This window comes from Excalfactoria chinensis, chromosome 1 (assembly GCF_039878825.1).
Source record: "Excalfactoria chinensis isolate bCotChi1 chromosome 1, bCotChi1.hap2, whole genome shotgun sequence".
NCBI lineage: Eukaryota > Metazoa > Chordata > Aves > Galliformes > Phasianidae > Excalfactoria > Excalfactoria chinensis.
In genome coordinates, this window is record NC_092825.1 from 119,790,798 (window position 1) to 119,800,223 (window position 9,426).

The 9,426-nt window shown below is 37.4% G+C and overlaps 1 protein-coding gene across 2 annotated transcripts in view; it reads right to left on the reverse strand.

Moving 5' to 3' along the window:
- Positions 1-9,056, reverse strand: part of STS (steroid sulfatase) — a 178,248-nt gene extending 169,192 nt beyond the window's left edge. Inside the window, exon 1 of one of the 2 annotated variants that reach the window (XM_072341933.1) lies at positions 8,945-9,056. The gene's annotated coding sequence lies outside the window, so the exon portion shown is untranslated. The remainder of the gene's footprint in view (positions 1-8,944) is intronic. The other variant, XM_072341908.1, reaches the window with a different exon arrangement.
- Between the last annotated feature and the right edge of the window lie 370 nt (positions 9,057-9,426).

Sequence of the window (9,426 nt, forward strand, 5' to 3'; positions counted from 1 at the left end):
TAAAATCAGTCTAAGCAGAAAACTGAAGCATAATACAAGACTCAATTTTGAAAGGATTAAAATTTAATTAATGAAAATAAGCATAGGTTTCTGCAAAACGGATCTTCTCTTGACTTATTAAAGTGCTGCAATCTTTTATTTTTGTCACTGACCTTATATGGCATGGTATCCTGGTAAATAACGTAAAAGAATTAAAAGCACATTCTAACTAAAGACTACTAAAATAATGTCTCAGCATAATTACAAACAGAATTCCTTGTTAAGTGGCTATGGATGCTAATTCTCAGGGTCAAGTTTTGGCCTTAATCTGCTTAACACAGTTATGAGTGTCTTGGGAAAAAATAATTACTGACTCAGTTTTCATGTGGTACACAAATTGCTGAAGGAGGGAAAGGGCAGGTGGGAGCAGATGAATGAAGGTGCTTGGATATTGGTACAGAAAAAATCTCCACAAGCTACTATCTAGGCCCCTCAGCCAAGCATTTGTGAACGCAGTCCATTCCCACAGGATGGAGAATTTTTCCTGGTAATCCTTGGCTCTGGAAATGACAGGGATCACACTGAATGGGTCTGTGGGAAAACTTCCCAGTGGAGCAGTAGGCATATCTAATAAGAACTGCAAAATCTCAGGGGGACACACAGCAGCTCCATGCCCTTGGGTCCAGCCATCAGTGAGACTGAGCTTGTCCCCCGTAGGCAAACATGTACAGTGTACAAATACCATGTATAAATTGTCCACTACAGCACAACCACAGCACTCACACTAATATGAAGAGTACCAATGGACTCATCCTGCTCCTGATATCCTTGTCTGAGAAGGGTAGAGGCTTGTTAGTGAGAATATACACGCACCACACTGACCATCTAGCAGCTGGTTCAAACACTTGCTCTGTCCAGTAGCTGCTTCTGGAGCCCACACTCCCCAGTTGCTGATGCCAGTACAAACTAACCCTCAAGGCTGCCACCTCATTCAGATTACTCTTCACTTACCTGTGCACCTACGTTCACTCTGGCTGCTGTTCTCATGGACACATGGATCCCAGGGACCTGAGTTCCCTCTTTGAGGCTGGCACGTGGTGTAACACACTCAGATCCCTCCACCTGTTGGCTGGCCTGTTGTACCAGCCCAGCTGCAGGCAGCCAGACTCCCACGCACAAATAATCAGAAAGGTTGGAAAAGACTTCTAAGATCATCTAGTCCAACCATCAACCTATCATCATGCCCATTAATCCAGGTCCCTAAGTACCACATCTACACTACGAAAATAATTAGTAAGTGGAACTTAGCAGTATGGACAGTCTGTGCTGATGAGGAGCAGGATATAGCCAGAGAGCAATTAAACAGCTGGTAATACATGACTGGTCCTTGTAACATCTTACCTCTCTATTTTCACACTTATTCCTCCTCAGATCACCTGGATCCATCCTTCTCACCATTTCTGTTTCTTCTCCCATACAACTTATAGTAAGACTTGCACAATCCAAAAATTCCCTCACACCCCATACCACCCTGAAACATACTCCAGCATTTACTTATTCAGATGAGTATCATACTGGGGCAGTAGGGCTGAGATTCTTCTCAAGCAGCCTTGCAAACAGATGATCAGACCATCCCTCCCTCTGTGTCCTTAATTTGAGTTTCCATATGCATTTGGGCCCTTGTTATTCCATGGTCTTCAGGAGGTGGAACCTGGACAGACTGATGGCTCCTGTGATGAGCCTGGACATAGGTAGGAAGGGTGTGACCTGGGGTTCCCCACCTACCATCATCTCTCTGACCCTCTTTGTGGGTATGTCAACAAGTTTTTATCATCCAACTCAATATCTTCTCTCTGGGACTCAGCAAAATATTCACGCAAGATTTGGGAAAACACACAGGCACCCTCATTTTCATATTTATTATCCTTAGCCACTAAGCTGGAAGGCACTTGATGCACTTTGGGTCTCCGTATGGTTTCCTCAGGGACACAAATCCAGAAAGGCACCGGTGCTTGAGGGGAAATCCTTATGCACCGCTGCCTTGCACGGGAGGCAGAGCCACTGTAAACAGAAAGAATGAAAGCAGCTTTGTGCATGTGCCCAGAGAATTGTCAAGTAAGAGCAAAGAGTAATCACAGGGTTCACAGCCACTGCTAGGAGAGAGGAAGCTCTGAGGAGATCTTCAGTTTATCAGAATTTTCATAAATAGAAGTCTTAAACTTGAAGTTAGAAAAATAAGGATTATAAAACATATGTGTAAGCTCTATGTTGCTGCTAGAACAAACTATCAGTCAGCATCTTGAATCAACTATTTATTGAAATACCAACATCAGAATGAGAAAGATTTTCTTCCCCCTCTAAAATATAAGTTTAGTTCATGAAATAACTTATTCAGGAAAATTTTTCATTTGATGTCATGGAGGAGATCAGATCTGAAAACCACCGTAATATTATTTTGCCTTATAATTTGAGTAAGTGAAATTACAAGAAGAGGTTGTGTAGTACTTGATGGAAAAAAATAAAAAATAAATAAAATTAAAAAAATCCTGTCTTTTATCCCATTAAAAAGCTGAGATGAACATAATCTTAAGTCATATCCAGGTCTATCAAGTGAAGTTGGAAACAGAAAAAGGAGGCAGACATATTCTTTCATGCATTTATTACCAGTTATGTCAATTAATCTCAAAAGAACAAAACAATTCAGCTTGCTTATTTATTTATTTATTTGTTTGTTTGTTTATCTTTTTCTTTTCCCCTAAGAATAGTACATCTATCTACCTGGACATCCATCACTCTTTATGAACATTACAGACATTTTGCTGTATTGTGAAATTTTCACTAGAAAATCGTATTTCAGTTTTCCAAATTATATTTAGCTTTAAATCTCTTAGGAAACAAAGCTATGAGATGTAAAATACATTTTCTCAGGATATAGTATACAGACACTTTCTATAGTTTTTGTTCTCTTTCTTGTCCAAACAGAAATTACAGAAATGTCGCTGCCTGCAAGAATGCTGAAAACATAGTATTGCTATCAACTTCCTTTTTCTCAAGGAAAGCAAGCCCTCATTTGTTTCTGTTTGAAGAAAAAAAATTATAAGGTAAATGAAAAGTTCACCTCCACAGTGATCTCATGCAAGCACTGACATAAAAGTTCTGTGGAAATATTAACTCTTATGAAATCGTTTTTAAATGGATACTCATACAAACAGAAAAAAAAATAATGAGGTAGTGGTGTGGGGCAAGGATTCAAGGCAGAATTACTTTATCTTGTTTTTAAAAATCTTAAGTCTATTATTTTTCTATTCTATTTTTATTCTATTTCTCTTTCTATTACTATTAATGTCTATGTAATTAAAAATTATTGCATGGTCATATCAGAATTGTTCAGGGACATACTAATGTGCAACAATACTTAAATGTTTGTTGAGTAATGACTATTCTTTCTATGCTTTAAGTAAGTTATCACACAGTATTTATATTATTTATAACTAGTTCATCATTTAATATAAGAAATACTATGTATGTATATGTGTACACATTGTTATGTGTTCATAAGATATTTCTTCTACATTTAATGCTTTTGGGGTTTTCTTTTTGGTTTGTTGTTGTTGTTGTTGTTTTGTTTTTATTCCAGAATAAACATTTTCTCTTACCTGATTTCGAGTGCTAAAGATACTAATGGGAGAGTATGGAAGAAATGTAGAGGGCAGAGGAGTTTGCCTAGGAGAACAGCTATAGACTACTTTAATGAAATGACTGTTTGTTATAAAAGAAGCTTCCCTCCTCACATCTCCCAGATCTGAGAGATGTTAAGAGGATCACTTTTACTACCTCCTTTGTGATACTGTGACTTCTGTCCTTTATTCCATCACGCATATCTTATGTCCTTGAATATGTACTTGCCTTGTGTATTTTAATCTGTATATTGCACAGTGTGTAGTACAGTTGTTCCACAGGAAAATCTACTCTGTTCCAAAGGACTAAAAACTCCAAAATATTCTGCTGCAGGATTTTAATCCTCATTTTGATAAAATAAAAAAGTGTTCTGCCTTCCCCAGTAGAAACAGATTAAGTAATCTTCTCTAGGAGACACTCTCAGCTCAACTATTTTTCAGACTCCTGAATTTGAATTTACTTTTAATTTTCATGGACCCAGAACCATTACAAAGTCTTTACTGAGTACAGTTCCTGTATCTGAAACAAAGAATCAAGATCTAAAGCTGCATGTTGACATTCACGTTACTCTGCACAGGCATGAGGACCCAAGCCATGCCTTTGCTGTTTGAGCTTTAGGATCTCAGTTCTTGGGTCATTTTCATTCATACAGTCAGTCCTGAATTGGAAGGAACCAATAACAATCACTGAGTCCAACTCCCAGCTTTACACAGCACCACTCAAGAGTCATACTGTATGTCTGAGAGTGTTATCCAGATGCTTCTTGAACTCCAGCAGCTTTGAGACAGTGACCATTTCCCTGGGGAGCCTTTTTCCGTGCCCAACCACCCTCTGGTAAAGAGGTCTTTGTGTGGGCTTATCTCAAGGAAGATGGCCATCTCGGAGGTACTCACATCACTCTGACCCAAGCTCCCAGGAATGTCACGTAGGCTGGAAAGAAGTATGATAAAAAGGGCACGGACAAACCACACAATCAGGTTTTCTGACATCAGATGCCTCACTACATGACACCTGCATGCCTGCATGCTGAAGAGCTTCGCCTACTGCTACCAACGGACTCTCTTGAGCTTGCTGCTCGAAAAGCTGCTCAAGATTCTGCTTCGTGAACCTCGCTTCTCCTTCTACCACCTGCTCTGTGCTGCACCTATCTGCTGCTTGTGACCTGCCACTCTGCTGCTGCTCTCCCCTACGCCCTTCTTTTCCTTGGACCAACAAAACGATGTGTGGCGGAACGCTGCTGCATCCAGGTGGTGACTATCCCTGCTTTTACACAATTCTTGCACTTTTTCTACCTTTTCTATCACCCACTTTCCCATCCCCATCACCCTAATTTTGGTATTCGCTGCTCTCCCTTCCCCATCCCCTCAGCTGTCTACTATTCCAAATAAACTGGTCGGAACAACATTTGAATGTTTTCTTCTTAATCTCACGCCAGGCGTAATATATCAAAAGAACCTTGCCTCCCTCCTATAAATTGGAGCAAGACATAAATCTATGATTAAATATACTTTATTGTAATTACATGAGCTTCAGGTTACTGTGTCTACTAAGATTTTAATTCTTCAGTGTCCCCTTAGAAAAGGTGTTATACTGCCAAATTCTGTTTAATATCTACCTCAAGGAAAACAAACAAACAAGCAAAAAAACAAACAAACAAAAAACAAACAAACAAACAAAACAACAAAAAGATGAATTGCCATACTTATTTTTCCTTAGGTAAAAAATCCTTTGTAGAATTTTCATCAAAATCTTAACTAAAGTATGAAAACTGTAGAAAGTAATTTGATTAGAAAGCAAAATTGAATCACATTTTCAATATTTTCATGCTTGGAGAAAGAAGAAAGAAATAAAAAAAGGTAAATCTAAAACAAATTGTATTTCATTTGGAAAAGATTTGTGGCAATATATTCTTTTTAGCTGGCAGTTATTGTTGATTGAATGTCTCATCAGTGAGACAGATACATGCTCCTATAAACACAACACATGCCTTTAGTTTTAGTTTCTGTTGTCCTTTTTCCAACAGGGTGAGCAGAGATGTCCTTGATTTCTACCATTAACTTTATTTTCTGTATTTATGACAGCAATGGTTATGAATCAGCTAACTATTTCTTGAGAAGCTGAGAGTCTTTCTCAATGTACAGTTAATTCTTTTGTGACCTGAAAACTAGTGCAAACAATTAACATAAGAATGTCATACCTGCTTAAAATTTTATTCCTGTTTGTTTTCAAGCACCACTTACTGTTTTTTACTGGGAAACTAGTGAATGTCAAAGTGCATATTTCTCTAAGATTATAATGTACTGTGTCTAAGGGAGCTGTATTTTGGGTACGCTTTTGAAGGTGTCCTTCTGCAATACAGATCGTCTCATTGTCACTTCTTCAAAAAATTAATTCATATGCTTATTTCTGACTACTGTACAGAGAATGATGATTCAAGAATGCAATGTTGGTGTAAATTGCAATAGATCTCCTGATCGTATAATCATAACTGAGTTGTACTGTCTTGACTGTGCATGATAGTAGCAACTTTTATAACAAGAGATTAACAGTAATTTTGTAACAAATTAGGCAAAAACATTTTTATGTGTTATTGTTTTATACAAATAGGGGAATAATTGAAGGAAATGAGTGAACACACTCCAGAAGAACATAGAAGGCTCTTCTTTTTATACTTTACCATCTGGGATCATTTTATACAGCAAAATGTTCACGAGATGTACATTCTTTTGTTAGGAATGAGACAAAATTTCTTCTGTGTTGTACCAAGATGAATATGTCATGCAGGATGTATGAACTTTGAACTTATGCAGTGCAGTCAAGACGCACTTTAAACTTATAAAGTATTCATCCGATCACTCTTGTGCAGTGAACCAATACATACACATTACACATTTCCTTCTCATCTCTCTGATCCTTCCATATCTTATTTACTTGAGCTTACTATCTCATGTTCAGTTAGAACCTGTGGAAAAACAAGAGATGATAGAAAGGCTTTGAACTATATTTCAGAGTATGCCTGTGATTTCAGTATATACTTAGGACAGTGAACATTCAAAAATCTAATTGTTTTCAAATTTTGTAACTCCACTATGGGACTGTGGTGATTTACACCAGCTGAAGATGATGCCCTTGTGAGTCTACTTAACAAACAACAGGGGAGATGTACTGGTAGAACTGAAAACTAAAAGACTGTAATTTACACAAAATTTAAAATAATTATTAATAGTCAATTATTAAGTTTCATTATTTTAATTATTATAAATAATAATTCGGTTTGGGTGTAATTGCCACATAGTTTAAAAAAAGTAAAATGTAAATAGAAGTATATGTATTTTCTCTGACATATTTTTCTTTCCCACTCTCATCTCCTCATGTTTGCACGTCCTCTTCAGAAAATGTTTGGAGTATTTCACTAGAAAGGATGGATAAACATGAACATGGTTTCTTCCACTTTGTTTCAGAGATGTTTTTAAAGAATCAATTTCTTTTACTCGAGAAATTTTAATCCAATTTAAGAAGTGAAATTGAGTTAAGTACTAACATATTGTGACCAGGCCTGAAATTAAAAAATCTCTGAAAATAATATATCCTATTTTATTATGCTGGTCCAGAGGCAGATGTTGGTGATATGGCAGTAGAGGTTGAACCTTCTCACCAATATTCCCTAACATTTTGTTCTTGTGCAACAGATGGCAGCAGAGGGACAAAATGGTGTCTGACGTGGAAGTACAGTTGAAGCAAAACTGTGTCACTGAATTGCTCCATGCAGAAAGGAATGGCATCTAACTGAACATTAATGGAGACCAGACAGTGGATCTGAGCACAGTGTTGTAGTGGGTGATGCACTTCAACAGTAGTGACGATGTGAAAGACATTCCATGCTCTGGACAGCCATGCAGATTTTTATGAGTATGACATGTAGACTCTTGTTCATTGCTAGCAAAAAAGTGTAACTAATGATGGTGGCAATGTTGAAAACAACATGTTCTAGCTGAGAACTTGCTCTATTAAATTGTGTTGTTGTGTTCTTTGTATCTGTTGGAATTTCCATTAAAATAAATAGGAGGCATAATTTTGGAGTGATCTATGTATAAGAGAAAAAGTAAAAATACTGATCAAGACAGTTACATATAAACAGGAAGTACTTTGAGTATCATAGAATCATACAATGGTTTCAGTTGGAAGGGACCTTTAACATCATCTAGTTTCAACTCCCTGCTATAGGAAAGGACACCTCCCACTAGACCAGGTTGTTCAAAGTCTCATCCAGCCTGGCCTTGAATGCTTCCAGAGAGGGGTCATTCATAACCTCTCTAAACAACCTTTTCCAGTGTCTCACCATCCTTACAGTAAATAATTTTTTCCTAATATATAGTCCAGATCTACCTTTTTCCAGTTTAATGCTATTATTTCCCCTCATCCTGTCACAATCTACCCTTACCGAAAGTCCCTCCCCAGCTTTCCTTTAGGCCTCCTTCAGGTTTTGGAAGGCTCCAACACTTCCATGTCCTTCTATTTGTAGCCCCAGAACTGGGTGCAGTACTCCAGATGGAGTCTTGTGAGAGCAGAGTACAGGGGCGGAATCATATCACTTGATCTGTTGGTCACGCCTCTCTTGATGCAACCCAGAACACAGTCAGACTTCTGGGCTAGAAGTGCACATTGCCAGCTCATGTTAAGTCTTTCATCAAACAGCACCCCCATATCCTTTTCCTTAAGACTGCTCTCAAACCATTCTCCATCCAACCTATACCTGCGCTTGGGGTTTCCATGATCCAGGTGCACTTACTTGGCCTTGTAAAACTTCATGATGTTGGCATGGAGCAGTACATTTAGGAAATACTTTTTCCTGTTCATTGCATATATGCATAGCATGTATATGCCTGTTCTAAGTAAGAGTAAGCATCACTGACCTTTGTGCAAGAAGGATTTATGTTAAGACAGCAATCATACATATATTTCAGTCTGAGGGAAATACAGACACAACTAAATTAAATGTTATCTGCATACAAAACAGATGCATAATAACACACACACACACACACAAATAAAAATAAAAATCTATGTTATTCCAAATATCTTGAAATTCTGTCTAGAAAACAATGTATGGTCATGCACAAAACACTAAGATCTCAATTTAAGAACCAAGAAAAATATGTAAGAATATATAAGTGCATATTTTACTAAGCAGTAAGGAACCCAACAGCTTTTGCATTAGTCTTCAGATCATAAAAGTTATGTGACAGTCTCTATAGGAATTAACAATATAAAACAGTAGAAAACTCACCTGTACAAGTGTCAAAAAGTGGCTCCTGTTTTTTGTTCACCACAGATAAGAGCTCTATTAAGGAAAAGAAATTGCATGCAACCAAGAGAATGTTTTCCTGCTCTGAAGACATAAAGGACATTTCTGTTCTACTTATGTACTTATATGAAAGAGGATGAGCATGACTCATCCTGACAAACAAAACATATTCCCAGAATAAATGTTCAGACCCTAAAAATACCAAGATGAACAAATAGGCCGTGTAAAGGAGAAATCATCTTACATAAATAAAGGAAAAGAAAAAAAACAGATATACATGTAAGATATCAGTAAAATATAAGACAATGCACTGGTATGGAAGCAAGGAAAAGCAGCACTTCAGAATTCAGTGTCTTACACCACTCATGTCAGATAAGTTTCCTCTTACAATACGTTTCTAAAAGTACCACTTTTGTGTCTTCCACAATTTACAAAAGGAACTGTACTTCACAACTAGTAGTCAC